Source organism: Sarcophilus harrisii, chromosome 3 (genome assembly GCF_902635505.1).
Source record: "Sarcophilus harrisii chromosome 3, mSarHar1.11, whole genome shotgun sequence".
Lineage (NCBI taxonomy): Eukaryota > Metazoa > Chordata > Mammalia > Dasyuromorphia > Dasyuridae > Sarcophilus > Sarcophilus harrisii.
Window position 1 is genome coordinate 126721287 of NC_045428.1, and position 24008 is coordinate 126745294.

General features: G+C 32.4%; 1 long non-coding RNA gene across 1 annotated transcript; it reads right to left on the reverse strand.

Annotated features, from left to right (window-relative positions):
- Nucleotides 1-219: 219 nt before the first annotated feature.
- On the reverse strand, nt 220-21885 carry LOC116423014. The gene is made up of 3 exons (XR_004233504.1): nt 21570-21885; nt 994-1084; nt 220-380 (listed from the first exon to the last, which is right to left on the reverse strand). It is a non-coding gene; the product is annotated as an uncharacterized LOC116423014 (long non-coding RNA).
- Nucleotides 21886-24008: the final 2123 nt, after the last annotated feature.

Consider the following 24008-nt stretch of genomic DNA (forward strand, 5'->3'; position numbering starts at 1 on the left):
AGTCAGGAAGACTCATCTTCCTCATTCAAACCCAGCCTCAGACACTTACTATCTATGTGATCATGGTCATATAATTCCATTTGCTTCAATTCTTCATCTGTTAAATGTGCTGGAGAAGGAAATGGCAAGCCACTCTAGTATCTCAGTCAAGAAGACACCAAATAGCGTCATGAAGAGCCACACATAAGTGAAAACAACTGAACAACAAAAAAATGCATAAGAGGAAGGTAAAATTTTATGAGTCAAATTGAAATGCACATTTAGAATATGAGATCAAGGAGTTAAAAAGAGGCTGACTCTGATGTAAAAAGATGAGAGTTTAAATCTTACTTTTTATGATTATTTAACTTTCCAAGGCTCAAATTTCACACTTCCATCATCTGTAAAACAAAGAGGCTAGATTAGATCAACTCAGACATCCCTTTAATTCCTAGATTTATGATTGTAAATTTTATTTCTTAATTTTAATTCTAAAATTTATTTCTAAATTTTAATTCTATGAGGCTAAATAAAGTGACATTTAATATGATTTTTGAAGAATAGGTAGGTAGAGTGGTGACTGCCAATAAGATGCAATTACCGGGATGCCAAAAGATTTTGCCACCACCAACACACCTCCCATAAAATGTCAATTAGTTTCTCAAATTCCTGCTTTGGATATGAGTGATTTGGTCCCATGCAGTAGGAATATCATACTAAACCTTGATTTCTTTTTAATACTTTAATCTGAATGTGTTCATCTGCTTGTTTCAAAAAAAATAAATTTTGGTAAGGTTGTAGAGTGGGGGTAGATGGGTCATAAATAAATTGTGCCTCTAAGCAAAAGCAAGAGAGCAAATAGAGAAAAAAGATAAGGGAAGTAAAATAAATAGGTACCAGGAATAGATATTCTGTTCCTGTATTCTGTACCACAATTACACTGGGACTAGCTACAGCACATGGTATGATATGGTAAGGTTTAGGGGGAAAGAGAAGGACAGGGCAGTAACTAACTTTCAGGTCTGAAGATCTTTCACTTAAGTTCTGGCCTTCTCTTGAATAAATCTGAATTTCTTTGATACTTGTTGTTTTGTTTTGTTTTCATCTGTAAAACAGTAATATTGATAATTATATTACTTATCTCAGAATTGTTCTGAAAATAATTTTTAATTGTGAAATATATTTTGAAATTTCAAAAGACTGATACTTTCATTGTTGCATGTACTAATTTCATTGATGCTGAAGTCTCTCCTTAGCTTATGTATGTAAGGAAAGAAATCATCAATTCAAAGACAACTTCTTGTTGCTATTAAGTATTTGAAGTTATGTTAACCTACTCTTCTGATGATATCACTTTCAGAACTTTACAGTTTTTTCTAATTCCATAGAACCCAACTGTGTATTTCAGGCATAACATTTAATACCTCAAGGTCATCTTCTTTCCTCAATGAGGATTTGGAATAGAACTTTAGTGAAATATTTTTTTATTTTTAATAAACTTTAAGCTATATTTAAATTGACATTTAAAGGACTTTAAATTCAGGTAAAATTATCAAATCAATTTCTTAGCTCACTTACAAAGAAAGTGATGGTTCAAGTTATTGAACATAATCTCCCCCTCCCCTTCATGAAGCCTTCCTCTCCTCTATATTATATTCTTTTGGTAATGAATTTTTCTTTGTAAGAAAGATCATATGTATTATATGACCAGATTCTGTTTCAAAGAAAAAAATGTCTAAAAAGATTCTTCCATGCACAGTTAGAAATTATGCTTGGAAATGAATAAAATTCATTAAGTTCCAAAGGCATCTTATTAAAATTCTTTTTTTATCTGGTTATTTTGTGTAAAGCAAGCTTCATTTTCTTAACAATTGGACTATTTGGTCCCCTGACCCCAGACTATGATATGGTAATAAAATGAAAATTACAAAATATTTGGTACTTGAAAGGATTTGGATATTGAATATCCAAATCCTTTCATTTTACAGATTATGAACTAAGATAAAGATAATTTGTTGCATAATTATACAAAGCTATACAACAATCGGGTAGGAGAGCTAAAATGAAAATGGGGCACCTTAAAAAAAAGAACTATACCACATAATCTTTTATGATGATGATAGTGACAGTGGTCTTGGAGACAGTGATTACATAAGATGTTATTTTGAAAAATCACACATTCTAGCGGTATTTCATGCATTTTTTGGTCTGAGAAAACAAACAAAAACACCCCCCCCAAAAAAAAAAACAATCCTAACTCCTCTAGTATAATAGGAAATGTGCCTGTCTTATTTTCCTGTATTTTCTTTTACCTGATCATAGAATCACAAAAAGTCATGAGCTCAAAATCAGAGGAAATCTTAGAGATCATTTTGTGCAACCTGCTGTAAAGAAAAATCCTTCCTTGTGACATCACCAAGAAATCCTGCTTTTTTTTAAAGACCTTTAGTAAGGAAGGGAAACATACCTCTTGCAGAAGTTCATTCTACGAGTAGAATGTCATAATTGTGGGATTTTTTTCTCTACTCTACAACATTAATCTGCTTCACTTATTTTCTAATCATTATTACTAGTTTTTCCCCTCTTGTGCCAACATTACAGGTTTTATCTTCCTTCCATGTATTAGCTATTCAAATACCTGGAGATGGTTTTCATTCTCTCCATAATCCCCTACCACAATATACCTACTCTGCCACAATATATTTGTACTCTAGGCCAATCAATTCCCATTATCCATTTCTTTTATTTTTGAGGACAGGTTTCTAAAAGTGTTATGCTAGTTAATTGCTATAGATACAGTTTACCTAGACTTTAGCAAATCATTTGATATATTCACTCTATTCTTTTTAAGAGATGTGGACTAAGTGTAAACCTAATTGGTTAATGATTTCTGAATTATTTGAATGACTACAAATAAATTAGTAATTGGTGGCTTGAAGTCAATTTGGAAAATTTTCAGAACTGTAACAGAGGATTTATTGAATGACCCTATGCTATTTAATATTGTTTTCATTGTATCCAGGGCCATGAACAATATCCTTGACTTTTGTCTTGCCAATGGATTTTGATGTCTTTGGAAGAAAGAGTAAGGTAATTTAATAATTCAGCTTTACCTCACTTAAATCCAATTCAAGTGCAAGCCAATTCATTATGCTCATGATTTCATTGGGTTTCTCTAAGAAAAAAGAAGAACAATATTTTAATCACTGCTTAAAAAAATATGGATATCAAGTTTTTGAAATGTGTAAATGGCAGCTACCAGAGAAATATTTCTTTTTTTTTATTGTTGTTGATATTTTTCTAGTTATTATTTATAGTAAATTCTCTTTTTCATGATTATGCCAAGTTTTGTTAGGATTATAATTATAAATTCTCTTTCTACAATTACATGATAGTTAATTTTATTTAGGATTTATCTGTTGGTGTCCATTACATCTTTCTACTACAAAATTTTGCTTAGGCTTTTCCAATCGGATGTTTTCTCTAATTAGGTCATTCTCTATTACCCTATTCAGATTTGTTCATGTTTTGCTTCTTCAAGGATTACAATTAATGTGACTTTATATTTTCTTCTACATATAAATCATCTATATAGCTCTGTTATAACCTAGGCTGGTTTTTCAATTTTATTGTTATTATTTATTGATCTTTGCTTGACTTATTTTATTGAATTATTCAGTTATAGTTTCCCAGTTTCCACAATTCTTTTTTCATTTCTTTTTATATATTATACATGAATATAAGTTTAACTCACTTTCCACCATTTTTAATTAACATAATTTATGCAACTTTTATAATTCCTTCTCTTTCATCCCACTATTGTCCCATTTTATTCTTTAAAACAATGACATTTCTTGATTTTACATCACCTTTTCAAACATAACTCTCAAATTCTCTTTAGTAAAGCATCTTTTATAGTAATGTATAAGAAAGAAAAATTCAGGAAAAAAAAACTAGCCAACAAATCAACCATCTCATAATATATGTGATATTTTACATCCATCATTCTAAACTTCTATAAATGAGAGCAATATGCATTTTCTTCTCTCTTCTTCAAAATCAAGCTTGACCATTATAAGTATATAATTTTCAGTTTAAATATGTTGGGGGTTTTTCCACCAATATGAATGAATGCATGAATTAAAAATCTTTTTTTCTCAATTTTTTAACTATGTGCCTATCAGTGTGCCAAATTCAGGGAAGAAGGAAGGTGTATGAGATATTAAGGAGGGACTAGCACCTAGCCCTATTCAGGTCTGCTTATCCATTTTTGGTGTTCACTTCTCATTCAACTGTCATCTGAGACTCCAAGAAAGTATAACATGCACAGGGATAACACCACAGTGGTAAAACTGTCTCAGCAGATAAATTAAATCCAATTGAGAGTAACCAACGGAGAGCCAACTTTACCATGATTTTGGGGTATTGTCTACTCCAAGTGTGTAAAAATTTTCCCTGGTAGAATGGGCAGAGGAAAAAAATTTATTCCAATGATCATGAAGGCAATTAGACAGGAACTATGGAGTGCTTAGCAGCTGGTCAGATAATGAAGATGCATACCAAGCTATTGCCAGACTCCCTAACTTTTGTCTTGTCAGTGGATTTCAATATCTCTGGAAAAGAGAGTAAGGATTCTGAATCTGTACAACTCAGTCTCACTTAAATCAACTCATATTCATTGACAAATTAAGATACCAACTTTGTCATATCATTTGTATTCTTCTAAAACAAAGAATGAACATCGTCAACACCAACTAAATGCTGGGGATACAAATATGAGAAACATTTTTTGATCTCAAGGAGCTTATACAGTAAAAGGGGAGGAAATATATAATGAGAAATTGGACTATATGAATGTGTTTTTGTTTTAGAAGTCATGGAATGGTAGATGATACCCATAGTGCAATTGAGATACCATTTTTAGAATCAATCTTGATAGTTAACTGATTATACTTCTAAGATCAAGATTTGAGATTTGTATGATGATCAAATGGGGAAGCCCAAAAAGTTTGATGTAAGGATGTAAGAGAGATGTTGCTTCTTGTGGGCACAGCATAGGAGGCCTATAAAGGGGCTCTCTCAGGGTGGGAATAGAAAATAACATTTTCTCTGCTTCATTTTAAGATGGAGGAGGAATCAGGAAGTTTTCTTGTCATTGGGTAGGAAGAAATTACTATTTAAGTTTTCAATAATGGGTGGAGAGAATGAAACCCCAGAGAAATGGTGGAAAAGCTAATGGAAGAATCATTGCCTTTGTGATGTTTCTAGGAAAACAAGCAAGAGGGTGCACGTGGATGTGCACATGTACAGGCTTTTAAATTAGACTATCAACCAACAAACTTGGATAAGTCACTTCACTTTTCTAGGCATCTATTACAAATCTATAGAATATAATGAAGTATTGAACTTGATGGCCTATAAAATTTTCCTCAGTTTTAAATCTATGATTCTATGGCTTCCCTCATCAAATAATGTCATTAAATTCTACTTTACATTTTTTAAACAAAACATTTATGTTTATATTGCTACCAACCTATTTCAGCCCTTATCATTGTCCATTTTGTTACAATAGATTTTAACGGATCTTCCTGATTTTTGTCCCCACCTCCATTTTTTTTCCTACCATCACCATATCTTATACAATATAGCCAGACTTAGCTTCCTTAAATACCACTGTGATCACATCACTTTTCTCATAAAATACATTCAATGGATTCCCATTGATTCATGGAGAGAAAAAAATTAAATCAAAACAAACAAAAAAGCCCTTTTATGTGTTAGTCAGGTATTCAGAGTTTATTGTCAATAAACTTTCTCACTACTCTTCATTATATCTTCTCTAATCAAACTTGACTACTTGGTGTTTCTCATATATGACCTGTATTTTCTTTTTTTCTTTCCTCATTTTTTTTTTCCTTTTCCTGAAAGTTCCTTCTCTAACATCTTTACATGTCAAAATCCTATCTGTCCTTCAGGGCTCTTATCATGTTATCTCTTTTATAAAAACCCAGGTTGAAGATTTTTGTTGTTGTTGTTGTTGTTGTCTTTTTTATATTATTATGATTTTTATTAGTTTTGATAACCCATTATAATTACTTTCATATATTTCTTATCTCTCTTATTAAATTGAACACTCTTTGCATTTTCCATAGTGCCTGGCTTAATGTTACCCATAGTAAGTTCCAAATAAATATTTTTAACTAATGAATATATTAAATTCATGACAAAAGGCCTAAAGTCACACTATTTCCAGAAGAAAACAAAGTTATCTTATTTCTCTATGTAACATTATTAATGAGTTGCCTAAATAAGTACCCTATACAATTCTATAGCTAAAGTGGCAAGGAATTATGTTTGGGAGGGATTAGAGAGTCAAAGTATAATGTAGAAGTTATCAAAATTTTCACTCTATGGGGATTTTTCATCATATCACAAGTTAATGTGTTATGTGATAATGAACAAGTCATCTAACTTGCTGCTTCCTAGCCCTTGACCCTTTAATTTGCCTTACAAAGTATATTTTCCTTGTGGCATAATATAGAGTGCCACAGATGGTGGGGGAACAGTGAGGTATAAGACCCTTCAGCCCAGAGGGAACCTGCTGACAATGTCTGGCTCGGTTCCCCATCTCCCATTGGGGTATCTCATCCTTCCTGAGAAGTCAAGGCAGGGGGCTTGACCATCTGTGTTGTACTTGAAGCAAGGGATACTTACAGTAAAGAGGCATTACATATCTATAGCAAGGTACTTATAGTTAGCACTTGTGCAGTATGCTGTGGTGATATGATGATGTAATGGCACTATAGTTAGCACATGGTCAGTGTGCTGTGTTGATATAATTGTTCTAGGGTATTTAAGTCTGAGAAAACTTGAAATAAATGGACTCCATGTTTGATGATGGTCATCCAAGTGGATCCTTGCATCATTACTCCTCTTCTAAGACCAAGGATTCTGGCTAGCCTCGAGAGCCAACAGAGAGCTAGTCTAGATGCTCCATTTTGGTATCCCAATGTGGGGCTCTAGAAAGCACAATACATTTTGGCGCCCAATATGGGACTCTAGATGTGAGGCCCTAGACATAGCAACTCTACTGATGCGATTGGGGGAGGAGTCCCTGTGACTTTAGGAATAAAGTGAGTATAAAAATAGGCAAACAGGAAGATTTTGTAAGGGCTAAACTAGTCACTTTGGTTTTTCAGCCAAAATGGGGCAAATAGTAACAAAATAGCTTGCTTCCTGAGGGACATTTGAAGAAAACTTAGGTTAATAGAGAAGCAAAGTTTGTTGGTAACTTAGAAGCAGATCAATTTCTTAAATATAATAGAGTGCACGTCTCCTTGGCTCTCTAAGGAAAAAAGATTAGAGCCAAAGATGTGGAAAATTGTGGGAAAAACAATTAATTTGGTATTACAAAGCTATGAGTCCTGATTTAATTCCTGAGGAAACATTCCTTATGTACAATATAATAAAATTGGAGGTAAGGGATCTATAGGTTGAACAGGGATAAGTTTCAACTCTTCAGGGGATATCTCAGTGATCCTAGTGGCATACAACCTTGTTTTTCCTAATTGTAATCCCCTTCCCCCATTGGCTTGCTTCTCAACTGACTGATCATGTTGGAGTACTACCTCCATACACAGGAGGCTTAACCATTTCACCTCAGTGCTTACAAACCAGTGTCTATCAATATACTGATTTGGGAAACTGGGGAATGTGTAGCTAATATCCTAGTCACTAATATAGGTTAACAATGTGTGATCTATCACCCAGGAGAAGTAGTAGCATCAGGCTTTGATACACAATTTTGATATGCAATTTGGTGATATTAACCCAGATTTTGACAGCTGACCGTCCTATGATCACTATCTATGTAAAATATATACCACTGAAAGGATGGTAGACATGGGTGCAGATCATAGAGTCATTAGAAGTACCAGCTGGTCCAGTCACTGGCCAAAGATTATGGCAAACACCCATATGTCTGGTATAGGGCTGAACTTAGTGCTATCCCTTTGAGATGGAAATTTGAAGATAAAACAGGAGTTTTTACTGCTTTTGTAGTAAAAAAAAAAAAAAAAAAAATCCCCATCAATCTGTGGGGAGTACTTTGGCTTTTTAGGTTGAGCTGTTGTCAAAGGTCTGCCAGCACTCTCACCTGTTCCCATTCAATGGAAAACTAAAACACCAGTGTGGGTGGAATAGTGGTCCTTAACCAGTGAAAAAAAAAATCAGGCTTTATTAGATATAGTGCAGGAACAACTTGACCACGGACACTTACAACCTTCTCTAAATTCTTGGAACTCCATTATATTTACTATAAAAATGAAATTTAGCAAATAGATGTGACTCATTATAAATCTTTTGGTCATCTGTCTTTTATCCATGTTATGATGGATACCTTTTCAGGATTTACTTTTGCAGTACTAGAAGCAAAAGAAAAGCCTGAGTGGTCACTGAATTCCTTATACAAGCTTTTGCAATTATGATAAAAACAGATAATGGATTTGCATATACTTCTAAATATTTCGCACGCATTTGTACACAGTATCAGATTTTGCATACCACTGGCATATCTTTTAATCTTCAAGAACAGGCAATGATAGAGAGGAGAAACAGAGACATCAAGATGCTTCTCCAAAAACAAAAGAAAGGGGGAGCCACAGGTAATCCTAGAAAACTTCTAAACTTAACTCTATATACTATTAATTTTTTTTTTTATTTTTGATGATGCACTGGCTCCAGCAGACAGGTTTTATAACCCACTGGGAAGGCAGTGGCCAGTGTGAACAGCTCCAATATCTTTAGATAATCACCAGGTGATATGGAGAGATCCAGGAAGTGGTGAATGGAAGGGACCAGACAGACTAACTGCCTGGGGCAGAGGGTTTGTTTATATCTCTACAGATGGAGAAGGAATTAGATGTGTGCCAATGAGCCAATGGGGGGGGGGACGGAATGGGAGAGAGGGAAGGGGAGAGGAATGTTAGGGGTCTTGGGAGAGGGGAGGAGAGACATGTCAACCTGTGTTCTACTTGAAGCAGAGATACTTGCAGTAAAGATATATTTACATAATAATAGCAGGGTGCTTATAGTTAGCACATGCTCAGTGTGCTGAGGTGATATAATTGTACTAAAGTATTTAAGGCTGAGAGAACTTGAAATAAATGGATTCCATATTTGATCATCCAAGTGGGTTCCTGCCTCATCACTCCTCCTCTAAGACCAAGGATTCAAGCTGGTCCTGAGATTCTCCAAAGAGCTAGTTAGTCTAGATGATACATTTTGGTTCCCCAACATGGGGCTCTAAAAAGCACATTACAGTATAATTGCATCTTTTTTGATCATTAGCATTGATATTATTATATATTATTAATACATTATTGCTATACTATTCTATGATCATTATTATATTTTGCTGATATAACCTGATCATTTTTTTTTTATTGAAAGAAAAATCACTCTTTCTACCACCATTTCTACCATTTCATACAGGTCATAAGGCCATAAGAAAAAATGTGAATAAAGGACTTTAAAAAAATGACAACAACAGTAGCAAAAGGGGAAAAAAGATGCATCATTAGGTAAAGAAGTGGATCCCAAAAAATGAAAATAGAATTTAGAATCTTACAAGAAAAAAAAGGCAGATCATTAATTTATGGTAATACAGTAAGAAAATTACACACACATATATGTATATAAACATATATATATATATATATATATATATATATATATATATATTATAGAAGAATAGCTATAAGACCTACAAATATTTTAGAAGAAAACATAAAACATATAATTTTAGCGAGACAAAGTTCTATGTAAAAATATTTCAATAATGAAAAAGCTGCAATTATATATGAAATGATATTTAAATGTTCTTATTAGGTCATAGACAAACATGTTGTACTTGGTAGGAAATTGATCTTAAATTTGATTATCTGGGGTACAGACCATGGGCTTTGAATGGGTGACTGAGCTGATGGCAATTAAGTAGAAGGAACTTCTCCCTAGAGAATATAAAGATTGCCCATTATTAACTCAAAAATTTCCTCAGACTAAACTCAATGAATTGTTTCCCACTGTTTTCATGGTGTTATTTAATAAACGTTAAAATTTTTAGGGAGGCTCAAGTGCACACATTCTGTCTTTCTGTTTCTCTGTCTGTCTGTCTGTCTCTCTTTTACACACACACACACACACACACGAGCACAGTCTGATTAGAATTCTGCATTCCATTTGTGCCAAATAAGAAAAAGCCATTGTTCATGTCTGTTTGTTTAAGCAGGAAAGATGTAACATCATGTTCTCAAGATTCAGAAAATAAAAAAAACATGGAGGATGAAAGCTCTAGCATTCTATCTACTAATCACAAAAGTTTTTGGCATCAGAAACTATGATTTCATTAGTGAAAATGACATATAAAAAGATATTTGTTGTTGCTATTGAAAGAACAAAGAATATTTATTTCCATATGACTTAAAGGCAAAATTTTCCACATGTGATTTCTCCTCCATATGAATGTCAGCTCCTTGACAGCAGATCTGTCTTTTACTTTTCTATTTGAATCCTCCACTTAAATATGATGATTTATATGTAATAAGTACTTAATAAATGCTTTACACATTTGATCGTCACCAATAAATCTCATTTCCTTTTATTCAGTGCATCATTCTACTCTTTCAAGGACTGTTTTTTAAGTTTTTGACATTGCCATACAATCTTTACTGCAAGTTATCCAAACTTTATAAATATAACAGCATGGTCTTTATTTAAGCAACTGAGAAAAATCTTGAGAGAATAATATCAAAGACAGAATTCTATGTGGCTACTAGAAAGGACTTTAAAGATTTCTTTACTTTGGTTTGTACAGATTTCTGAATCCAACTGAGGAAAATATCATATGGGTTGTACTTTTTCATCCGATTCAGAAGAATATTACAAAAGATTGTCTAACATCTTGCCAAAATTGAGGTATGTCAAGTTTATTGCAAATCTCTAATCCAATTTTATAACTCTGTCAAAAAAGGAAATTAGGTTAGTTTGACAGGATGATTCAATGGAATAACAACTTCTGCCAGATATTGAAGATTGGTGTACAGTTAAATGAATCTACCTTCTACCTCTTATTAAAAATCAAGGCCACATTTATCAAATAATGTATTTTTATCTCTGATTATCGTATTTTAAAAAATTTGTTAGGTACATTTCAGCATTCTCATGAAAGTTCTTTCAGTACCCTGATATGTCATTTATCTAGACTTGGTGACTCAAATTCATTTAGAAAAGTCAGATATCAATGTAGCAACTCCTCTCTTATCTTGAGTTAACAAGTTAGGGCACATGTTTTACAATCTGAGGATCATTTTTCCTTAGTAGGGATTATAAAAACAAAATGTGAAATGAGTAATTCATTTTTTTCTTTATCACACATCAACATTATTCTATTTACATTAAAATCTAAAATGGTCTATAATTTCCTTCTTCAGCTACATAGCTCTTTTTTAAGCAGTCCATGTCATACACATTCATCTATTTTTCTCTCTCATATGTCTTTGTATATAGGCAGCTTCTACATATAGGGATGTTTACATATAGGTATCCTTTACATAGGATTAGCTAGGTGGCACAATGGACAGAGTTCTGGACCTGAAGCCAAAATGACTTATCTTCCTGAGTTCAAATCAAGCATTAGATTTGATGCTATGTGACCTTGAGCAAATCATTTAACCCTGTTTACCTCAGTTTCTCATCTATAAAATAAGCTGGAGAAGGAAATGGTAAACAACTCCATTATCTCTGAAAAGAAAACCTCAAATAAGGTCACAAGAAAGTCAGAAACAAGTGAAATAGCTGAACAACAACAATCCCTTACATGATGCTTATAATCTTCTATGTAGGGGAGATACGAATTTTTGAAAGCTTGTAAAAAGGGTTATTGCTGAAGAAATAGACTGAATTATGAAAGGAAAAATGATGCTGAATATTAGTGCCAAAACATGTTCTTTATAGTTATATCTTATCATTACAAGATAAAAATAGTATAAGACTTACAGATCAAAATAGTTCATTTAGCATTTTTATGTATTTCCATTCAAGAGGTAAAGTCTTTTTGAAAGGGTCTACAGAGCACTTTTACTAGAACTTAACAAGTATTTTCTTGATTCTCTATGAAATTATATAAAAGAATTTCACTATATTTATATGGTAATTTGAATACATGCAAGAGCTGAAAAGGTAATTCAGGGAATTGTAAGTACAAGAGAATAAATTTTGACTATAAACCTGAAAGATTTTTCCTTCTTTTCTCTCCTTTAATTTCTCTATAATTAAGATCATTTTATTTTACAGTAGAGATATCTTTAAAACCTTATTTTTATTACTTCCCAATGGGTCTTTGCACTCCGGGCAAAGCAACCTATTGCCTACTACAAATTATTGAGTTCTTCTGATATATGTCCATGCAAATTCCATCATCTGAAATATTTTCCTTGACAGTATGTGTCCCTTTCTTTTTGCAACATCTGGATCAACATTTTTCTTTGCCAAAAACAGTTTCTAATTAATCTCTCTCTTCATTCTTTCATCGTGTGCACTTCTCTTCTCTAAATCATCTTAGTAATAATAGTAAACAGTGAAATTTCCTTTTCACCTGCAGGCATGATCCCAATGACAACTCTTGCACATTTTAATAGACAGTTCAATTGTTTTCTGTGTCCAGATAAAATAATCAATTAATGGATGGTGATAAGATTCTCTAAAGTTTTTGATTCATCTTTGTACAACAATGTATTTGTGGTCATTCAGCACTTAAGGACATTTCAGATTGGTAGGGTCAAGCAACACTAATACTTTTCTGGCCTGGCTTTTAAGAATCTAGTGTAACATCCATGTCATGCTGAGACATTGAGTACATTACTGAATAGTAAGGTGAGTATTGTTATCTCCATAGCCAAACAAAAAGAGGAAAGAAAGAAGGAAAGGAAGGAAGGAAGGGAGGAAGAAGAAGAGAAGAAAGGAAGGCTTGGGAGTTGTGAATTTCCTAGGATTAAGCAGCTAGTATGAACTTACCCATAACTTACCTCCAAGCCATTTGAATATATATACACTTATATTTTTCACTGCATTACACTTCCAAAATTAGAATGTCCCAATGGCCTGTTGCACTGGGTCAAAATACAATGCAATTAGGTTCTGGAAGAGGTATACAATAACAACAGAAATGTAGATTAATGATGTGGAAAAGGACTTCCATGCTTAGTTCACTCTTTTTCCTGTTCAACTTAATTATAAGTCAATGGGAAATACATGATGAGTTGAGATGTAGCTTTGTAGTCCATTTAGATAGTAATTTATGATAAAATCCCAGAAATGGGTTTGGAATGTAGCAGAAATTGAAATAAATTCCTAACCATAGACCAGATCATTTTCTTGGAAAATGGGCTTCAAATCAACAGTCGACATAGTTAAAAATTCCTAGTATAGTATAACTGCTTAATAAATACTGATTGATTCTTAGCCTGGAAACATTTGATTGGTATTTCCTTGGCTGTCTCTTCTGGTCTGTGTCCCAAGGGCTTGTTCACACTATATCAAAAGACTTCACTCTGAGCAAAATATGCAAAAGGATTTCTAGCCTAAAGGCCTGCAGTCCTGAAACCCAGAGGCCAGAAGCAGAGATGAGCCCAGTGGCTAGAAATTCTTATCTGATACAGGTATGCCTACCAGAAAGTGGTAGTAAAATACAGATATTAACAGAAAATAGCAGGCCTGAGTTCCCCTAGACTTTCCTTTGCTAGCCAGGTATTAAATTATTATAACGTATCCTATTTGCCTGTAGGAGAGAGATAGTTTCTTGTTCCTTTATTTGCCTTGTTTTTTTTTATTAAATGTCTTTTACATTGTGCAGTTTCATTCTGTAGCTTGCTGGTAAATATAAGCATTATGAAGAAAGCTACTGAACTGTGATTTTTAGTGGGAGATGACCTACAGAATGACTTGAAATCAAGACAATTCCCTCTCTCCTCCTTCCCCCACTCCCACCTGGAGGCTCCTAAAATCAGAAAAACTGTCCCGTATATAAATGTTATAGACAACATAGGCCTACACAGTTTAAAGAAAATAAAAATCAGAAAGGAAAGAAATAGTAAAGCAAGGCTTCAATAAAATGGGCTTAAATTCAAAGAAACTGAAGGGTTATCTAGTCTTAGTTCCACTTCCTTTCCTGTGATTTTTATCTTCCAAGTCCTTTTTATTCTATCTTGAGAGAATTTTTCACATCTTGTTTCTCTATCCACTCATTCATTACTCCAAGTCACCTGAGTTACAGAAATACAATCCTGTTTTCTATTTCCTTCCTTTACGTTTCATTTTTTTTCTAAAATGTTTACAAAATATTCTTTCAAAGGCTTGTGCTTTTGAGTTACAGATTTAGAATTTAATGGAAACTTAGAGGTCATTTGTATAACCCATTCATTTTTAGAGTAGAAAAATAAGATTTTGAGAAGTTGTGACTCTCAAGTCATGTATATAAAAATAAGTGTACAAACTTAGATGCAAAACTAGGTCCTCTGATTTCAAATAAGGGTTTTTCCTACTAAATTTTATTTCCATACTATCATATCTCTGATAAAAAACACATTTTTTTGCCTAATCAGTTAAAAAATCAGTTAAAATTCTCTCCCATCTGAGTAAAAATGTATCCTTGAAGTGATTTTTTTTCTATTTCCCTCCTTTACAGTAAGTTTATTTTGCTTTATTAGTAATATGGACCAACTAACTTCCTCAAATATAATGTCATTTCACACTTCTGTGCATTCATTAATGTTGTCCTCTATTCTTAGTAGACACTCTTACTTTTTTTTTCTGAGAGATTATCTTCCTTCAAGACCCAGCTGAGGTGTTATTTTCTTCATGAAAATTTCTTTGATCCCTCTAGCTAAAAGTTTCTTATTTCTTAATCTTCTTAAGAATATTTCTAATACAAATTAAGACAACTCTGAGGTACCACTACACATCTCTCATATTGGCTAAAATGACAGGAAAAAATAATGATGACTGTTGGAGGGGAGGTGGGAAAATTGGGACACTGATACATTGCTGGTGGAAGTGTGAACTGATTCAACCATTATGGAGAGCAATTTGGAACTATGCCCAAAGGATTATCAAACTGTGTATACCCTTTGATCCACCAATGTCTTTACTGGGCCTGTATCCCAAAGAAATCATAAAGGATGGAAAGAAACACACATGTGCAAAAATATTTGTAGGAGTCCTTTTTGTAGTGGCAAGAAAATGGAAACTGAGCAGATGCCCATTAGTTGGAGAATGGCTGAATAAGTTATAGAATAGGAATGTTATAGAATATTATTGTTCTATAAGAAACAATCAGGAGGATGATTTCAGAGAGGTCTAGAGAGACTTACATGAATTGATGCTAAGTGAAGTGAGTAGAAGCAGAAGAACATTGTACATGGCAACAGCAATGATATACAATGATCTCTTCTGATGAACATGACTCTTTTCAACACTAAGATGAGTCCAGTTATCAGAGAGAGCTATTAGCACCCAGAGAGAAAATTATGGGAACTGAATGTGGATCACAGCAAAATATTTTCAATTTTTTTTTTTTTTGCTGTTTCCTTGCATTTTGCTTTATTTCTCAGTTTATTCCTTTTTGATCTGTTTTTTTTTTTTTTCTTGTGCAACATGATCAATGTGGAAAAATGTTTGAAGAATTGCACATGTTTAATATATACTGGCTTACTTGCCATTTTGGGATGATGGTCAGGCAAAGGGAGGGAAAAAATTGGAACACAAGGTTTTGCAAGGATGAATGTTGAAAATTATCTATGCATAGATTTTGAAAATAAAGCTTTAATAATAAAAAAATAAAAGAATATTTCTAGTGCATCTTGTCACCTTCATTCTATCTCTTGCATTGTACACATCCAGATATATTGAATCTTGTATTAGAATATAGAATTTAACTTCCTCAAGGACAAGGACTAGCATTTTATTGCTTTTAGCACGAAATTTTTGCACATAATAGATGACTACAAAATGTTGTTAAAATAAAATAAAATTAGAAAATAACACTATCATTGATTAATATCATATAAAGTTGTTGAAAGAGCAAATTTTTTTATCTTGTACATAAACTTTATTTTGTATATTATTGATAGTTTACTAGTGATGCTTTCTTGTTCCATCACAACTCATAATAAAGTTTAATAAAAAAAAAATCTTTGGTTTAAAGTCCTGAGACCTAGGTTTGCCTCTAAGTTTGGACACTTACTTTTTTATGTATTTTTTATCATTTTAATTTGAAAAAATAATTTGAACATACTGCAAGAGCAAAAACATGTTTGAAAGGACCTTTTCCATTCTCCCACCTCTTAAAAATTCTAAAAATTTTTAAAGTAAATACCTTTGGGGAAAAGCTATACATGTTTAGCTACATTCTGAACTTCCCTTAGGCACTTGTAGATAAGTAATTCTAAGTAAGTCCCTAAATTCTCTCAGACTCAGTTTCCTCATCTATAAATTAAGGATAACAATATCACTTATCCTTCAAAGTTATTATACAAATTAAATAGAATAATACATGTGAGATGTTTTTAAACAAACATTTCTCAATTTGTTAAGTCAACTATATAACTAAAATTCAGAAATGCAATTCTATGAGACTTATGATTTGTCTCGAGAAGTTCAAGTTAAATTCATTAGCATAGCATTAACAGCCACAAAATATATTTTAGATTATGTATTAGGAAAATGATCACTACTTCAAACTTATTCATGAAAAGAAAAATCATTGTCACAACTTCTCCTGACCTCTTCTGTCATTTTTACTACAATCACAGAATCACTAGCATTAATTGGCACAGAGGAAAGATTTCCTTATAAACAAACCTAGAATGGTTGGTTGATATCACAAGTTCTGCATATTACCAATTTTCTAGTCATTCTCTCCTCAATCTTTCCAGCTAATTCTTAGCCAGTTTAGTCCAGTGTCCCAGTAACGACTAAGGAAAAATGAAAGTGATAAGTATATGTATTTCTCCTTTAATAAATCTGAATGGAAATGTGATTATATTGTATTAAAACCATCATCAAAATATTTCTTATTTACACAAAATCACTCTTCATGATACCCCCAAATCTTAAAAATCAGTGTTTAACCTTAAAACAAAAATAACAATAATAATGTTATATAAGACAAAGCAAATCCAGTCATAATCAATATATCACAATGTGAATGGGTACCAAAATATATCAGAGAAGTATGTAAATGAAAAAAAAATACACGCGTATCCTTAGAGCATATCATAACTTTGAATGTAAAATTATGCTAGTCTTGCTCCTTTTTGGTTCATTTTGCAACAAATGAAGCTACTTTTCTATTAGCTACTTTCTTTTTAGGCCTCAGTATTCCATAGCTGGGCAAATATTATTTGTTGTAAGACAGATGAAATAATGTCAAATTCACAATCAACTGGACCAAAAACAACAACAATAAAAAAAAAAAAAAAAACTGTTGAGAACATTAAGAAATGTGTTAGACTATTAAAAGTAAAGAAAAATTCCCAATAAGTCAAAGAACTGCAGAACTCCTCAGATTGCTGCTCTGAGTTATGTACTCAAGCCTTCATTCAACAAGATGATGCATCATTCAATCAATTCCTAGTTTATAATTAAAATCAGATACTTTCACAAAGCCTGTATTTTTTTTTCTGTGTTGCTTTTCCCTTTCAAACCAAAAGGGGCATGAGAGAGCAATTAGGAACTAATAAAAGGTTTCATCTTTCTCAAATTGTAGAAGGTGCTGAAGGGGCATAGATTAAACTGATACAAAGTTTATTTCTTTTCCAATGATCAAGGCCCCAGGCTTTCTTTCACCCAGTATGCAGACTAATACAGTTTAAACTTTCTTTTAAACTCTATTCCTGGAGAATCCTTAACTCTTGAGTTCTTTACTGCCTCTATCAGCTCAATTCAGAGCCTCTTGATAGTGAGAAGGTAATTTTTTGTTCCTCTGTGAAGTACATTAATTCATAAAATCTAACTTTCAATAATGAAACAACAAGCATCATTTAATATTCATAAACTCTCCAATTTTTAATCTTCTACTTTAATTTCTCATAATTTAAAAATACTCATAGTCAAGTGAACTAAAAGACCATTATTCCCTAAAGACTCTATTATGTATTTCTTTGACCTCAAAGAATTTGTGTCTATTTGTCTGAGGATGAGTTCCCATCTTTTGCTCCTAAGAATCTACATTTTTTAAAAGTGCATTTTTTATTTATTAAATACTAAAAAATTTTTCATACACATATCAGAATATAAAAAAGATTCTCTTTGAAGCAGTGACTCTTTTCATAAGAATCTCACAGGATATGAAGATGTAAGAATATATTGAAAAAGTACATATTATCATCCCAATTGTACACTTGAATAAATTGTTCCTTAAAGAGGTTCTATAATTTACCAAAAAGCAAAAGCTTTCTCAGACCAAAGATCAGAACATTGTATTAGTATAGTGATCTTTCCTCATTATCACTGGTAATGATAGTCACTGGCAATTAATCTGTACCCAGAGGTGATACCATATGCTCTAGACTTTTGCCCTGATCATATGTGTGTATGTATGTATGTACATATCTTTGCATCTATATATGTATATCTACATAGATATATGCATATATTACTTAGTATTTGAGATTCTTGAAAGCATGTATTTATTCTATGTGTCTTACAAAGTCGCAAATTTGCTGAAAGTTTTTACTAAATGCCAATAATGTACTTGATTAAATCAGAAACTTCACTTGACATTCAATAAGAACAAAGTTTTTTTTTTTTTTAATTTACTACATAAGCTTAATTATTAGGAAATATAGAAGTAATAGAAATCCAATGCCAACTGCATATGCATCTGGAATGTTATTGCCATTGTTAGGATGAAATTTTCACTGGTTAAAATTAAGAAAATATAAATGTTTTATGTTATTTATACATATTTCACTGTTACAACTTTTGATATGAATGAATACTAAAAGCTGAATTTGATTATAGAATCTCTTTATTATACATGCAAGATACATTTAAATAATATCTAAGAAAACATCATTGATTTGACAGCCATGAATAGGGAATTAGGAGAATGAAATTTAGGCTCTGTTTTTCTGTAATGATGACCTAGATATCCAATTGATTTTCCATTTGTAAAATGGAGAAAATAACGTCACTAATTCATAGATTCTATTTCCAGGTCAAAGGACCTCCTAAAGAAGTAGATTTTCAGTTTGATATAGAAGCTTTAATTTCATAGACTGAATATAGAAATGTCCTCTGAGACTATCACTTAACTTTCAAGTCATTCTTTCCATCTTTTGCCTGTTCCTTGAAGTAACAAGTAAATCAGGAAATAATCACAAGGGACCGCAGCACAATTTGGCAAGTCTTGCCTCATCAGATAGATGTACAAGGAAGAATCGAGTTGTGAGATATCATAAAAGCATTTTCTTAATTCAACAAGTCCTTATGTTAATAGCTAAATAATCAGGCTTCTGCATGACCATAAACTAATTACCTTTAGAAAAAGCCATTAATAATTTAATTATGTTGACATTTCTCTTACTATCAGTACTCATCTGCACAGGCATTAACCATTATCTGTTCTGAGTAACCAGAATTGTCCTTCTTTCATTGTAAGCTCCTTAAGGGCAAGGAACATTTTAATTTTTTGAAATTTATTTCTCCTGTATTTGGCACACAGCTTCCCATGTAGTAGGTACTTAATATATGTTTGTTGTATATAATAGAATTTAATTAATCATATAGTCATTTAATGAGGTTCTGCTTATAAAGCCCCATGTTCTTGGCTTCTAGGTTTGGGTGGCTTGGTAGTGTAGGTTCAATATTAAATAGTTTAGTGATTTAGTCTCAATACTGAATCAAGGTGAAACACTTGGAAGTTATTCAAGAGTTAGCAAAAGGAAACAACTTGGAAGATACTTCAAGTTGATTTGGTTGAATGAGGATTTCCTAATCTGTTATACATTGTGATCCCTCAGACAAACTTCTAATCCCAAGTTCTTTTGGCTGCTTTGCACTCAGGTATTAATGAAGTGATGTCAACAATCTGACAAACAATTTTCAAGGGATGTTTAAAAACTTTTTGAGGAAAAACTAACCTAAATGGCATGGAAGGAGGGGTTAGGATATTCTCCTGCACCAGAAGGGAATAGAAAAAGGTTATAATATGGTTCTGCTCATAAAACCTTATATCATAAAAAGGCAGAAAGCCTAGATAGCTTAATATTATAACTAAAGGTAGAAAAATCCTACCAAATAAACAGTACAAATAGTTTATTTCTATTTGAACTGAGAGTTTAGAGCTCATATTAGTTGGTTGGGAGAGGCAACTTGGAAAAGGAAGGACCAAAGACAGGCTTTAAAGAATGAGTAGGATTATATTAAGGATGAAAGAAGGTAAAGAAAGTCCTGGAAAATAGCTCCAGCAAGAGAACAGACATTGAAATGTTCAAAGGAAAATGAAAATTGAACTGCCTAAGAATGTTGTGAAGGAGGAGATAGTTGAATAAGAAAGGTAAAATTTTCGATATTAGACAAAGAAGTTTATTTTATGAGTATTAGAGAAACAATAAACATTTTTAAGCAAATGGAGGTTGTTCTTGGACTATTACCTAGAATGAGCTGAAATGCTGAGGCACAAAATTGTTAAAGTTCTATTCTAGGAAGTGTGATGGCAATTGGTATTATAATTTATAATTTGGATTACTTTCTGATTGAAATTAGAATGTGACAGTAGGAAGGGTCAGGAGGATATTCTAAGTATCAGTCTTAATAACTTGAAGGACATTAGTATTTCATGTTAAACATTAGAGGAAAAATATGCTATATTAATGAAATACATATTAAAATCTCATAATAAAAATATATAACTCAGTGGAAAATATATTTTATATACAATATAATCTTGACCTAAAAAAATCATTTTATATGTACACATATACATACATATAGATAGATAATTGCTATAGATATACACATACAGTCACAAATACAAGTATGTGTGTGTAACTATATATATACATATATATAATACATTTATAATGGTAGATACTAATAAAGCAGTCTTTTTTTATTTAATTTTCATCTCCAAAAACTTTCTCCTTCAAATTTTAGTCATTGTATTTCAGTGATCATGAACTATTCTTTGAACTTTGAATTTTTTACAATGTACCAGGGGCTTCATTCTCCAGATAGGGATAGAAAAATAGGATATTAAAATAATTTTTTATTATTTTTACTCAAAAGTGTCTATGGATTAAAGACCATATGATAATAAGCTTATGAAGTGTCTCTTTTCTTTAAAATGGAATCACAAAAGAGATAGTTACTTGCAAATTTCAATTCAATTTAACAATTATTTATTGAGTCCCTGAAAGATATTAAGTACTTTAGAGTGAATCCACTTATTCATTTAGATTTTAGATATTTGAGACAAATACATTATACAGAAACATTTTTACATTGAGATTAACCAGCATTGAAACACTTACCATTTTCATATCTTTATTAAAACCTCAAACAAATCACTTTACAGCTTCCCAATATTGCATTTAAATGTCTTTTCTTTGTTTCTTCATAATTTTTAAAAGAATGTTGCCTTTGTGTACTCAGGAAAATACAGTAAAAATTATAGAACATGGTCAGCAAATCAGAAAATCCAGCATTCCCTTCCAAACTACTTTAAGATAACACCTCAAATCCAATTCTGGAGGAGCAGAGCAAACAAAAAAGAAGGATTGAGACATTTTTCATGTCCGTGGTAATTTAGAAGAGCAGCAGGAAAGATATGCATGCCAGAATGATGGTTGGCTTGTACTGCAGTATAAGCCAGCGAATTCTATACTGCAGTCATGACATCAAGCCTTGAAGGCTATTATGACAACAGCAACAGCAACTCTCAGCCCACATTATGTAAAGAGGTCAGACAACCAATAGAAAGAGTTAACAGAAGTCCTTTTGCTGGCACAGTTATAGGACCCTGTTGTATGGCATATATAGAGTTTCAGGTAGCACTTCCAAGGCAATGAGAAGAACTAGCATTGTTGCTGCAAGAATGCAGTGACTCTGGTCACAATTTCAGGGTAAGAAAGAGTGATTCTTGTCACTTAAAAGAGAGCAGGAAAAAAGAAGAAGGGGAAAATTATCTCACATTAAAGAAACATGTAAAGAAAAGCTTTTACAATATAGAGAACCCGGGGGGGCAGGGATACAGAGGGCAATAGATATTAACCTTACTCTCATCAGAATTGGCTCAAAGAGGGAATAATGTAAGCCTTTAATTGAGTATAGGAATCTATCTTACCCAATAAGGACTAGGGGCCAGGAATGGAGTCATAAGACAGGAGAGAATTGATAGAAAGAAGCAGATTAAAGGAGGCAGTGGTCAGAAGCAAAATAGACTTTTGAGAAGGGGAGAAGAGATGGAGAGAGAGTCAAAGAGAGACAGAGGGAGAGAGACAGACATTCACAGAAAGAAAGACAAAGAGAGATACACAGAGATGGAGAGGAGAGACAGACAAAGACAGGAGAGAGAGAGAGAGAGAGAGAGAGAGAGAGAGAGAGAGAGAGAGAGAGAGAGAGAGAGAGGTGGAGGGAAAAAGACAGAGACAGACAACAGAGAAAAGGATAGACAGGGAAAAATAGCTTGGAATGAAATCTCCATTTAGCAATAATAACTGAATGTGAATAGGATGATCTCACCCATAAAATGAAATGGCTTTAAAACCAAAATCCAGTGTAGAATCATTTATGCTTAGATGAAGTTAAAAAAATTTAAGCGTTGTAATGATCTCAGACAAAGCAAAAGCAAAAATAAACCTAATTAAAAGATGGGAAAATACATTTTGTTAAACAAACAGTTCAATAGACAATAAAATAATATACAGATATGCTTCAAAAAATATAGCATCCAAATTCTTAAAGGAAAGTTAAATAAGTTGTAGTAGGATATAGATAAGATGAAAACAAACCTATCTATAGTAATATGGAAGTGCTTTAAATCAATATTGATTAGAGAAATGCAAATTAAAACAACTTTGATATACCCACCTCATATCTATCAGATTGGTTAATAGGAGCAAAAAGAAAGAAAGAAAAAAGATGACAAATATTGGAAATAATGTGGGAAAACTAGAAAATTAATTCATTATTGGTAGAGTTGTAAACTGATCCAACTATTCAAAAGAGCAATTTGGAGCTATCTCCAAAGTTTTATAAAGGTCTGCTTTTTTATCCGGTAATACCCCTATTTGGTTCTACTCCAAAGAGATCAACAGAAAAAAAAAAAAAAGACCTATTTGCATAAAATATTCATAGCAGCTCTCTTTGTGGGGGCAAAAAATCAAAAGTTAAGAGGATGCTTATCAGTTGGAGAATGGCTAAGCAAGATGTGGTGAATTATTTTAACAGAATACTACAGTATTTTGTTCTAAGCAATGACACACAGAGCAATTTCAGGAAAAAATTTAAAAACACCTGCAAAGACTTCTGTGAGCTAATGAAAGATGAAATGAGCAGCATGAGGAGAACATTATAGAGTAACTACAAAGACTCTTTACTAATATTCAATATCTTATTTATTTGAAGTTCTGGCAGAATATTTTTTTAAATTATTTTCATTGGGAGCTCTTGACACAATTCAGTTTTTTCTTTTATTCTTAAGTTATTCAAATTTCTTTTTTTTTTGGGGGGGGACTAACAATGCTACATATTTCAGTAACTTTACATATACCTGTTATATTTTTATGCATGTATATTAGTCATCATTAGTTATATATAGTTATTGGTTATATATTTCTTATTTATCATATATGTTTAAGAAATTATCAGAATATTCAAAGCTATAAAATCATTGGTAAAGTTGTATTGTTTTTCCTCCTCACATATATATATATATATGTATATATATATATACATATAAATGAAGATTT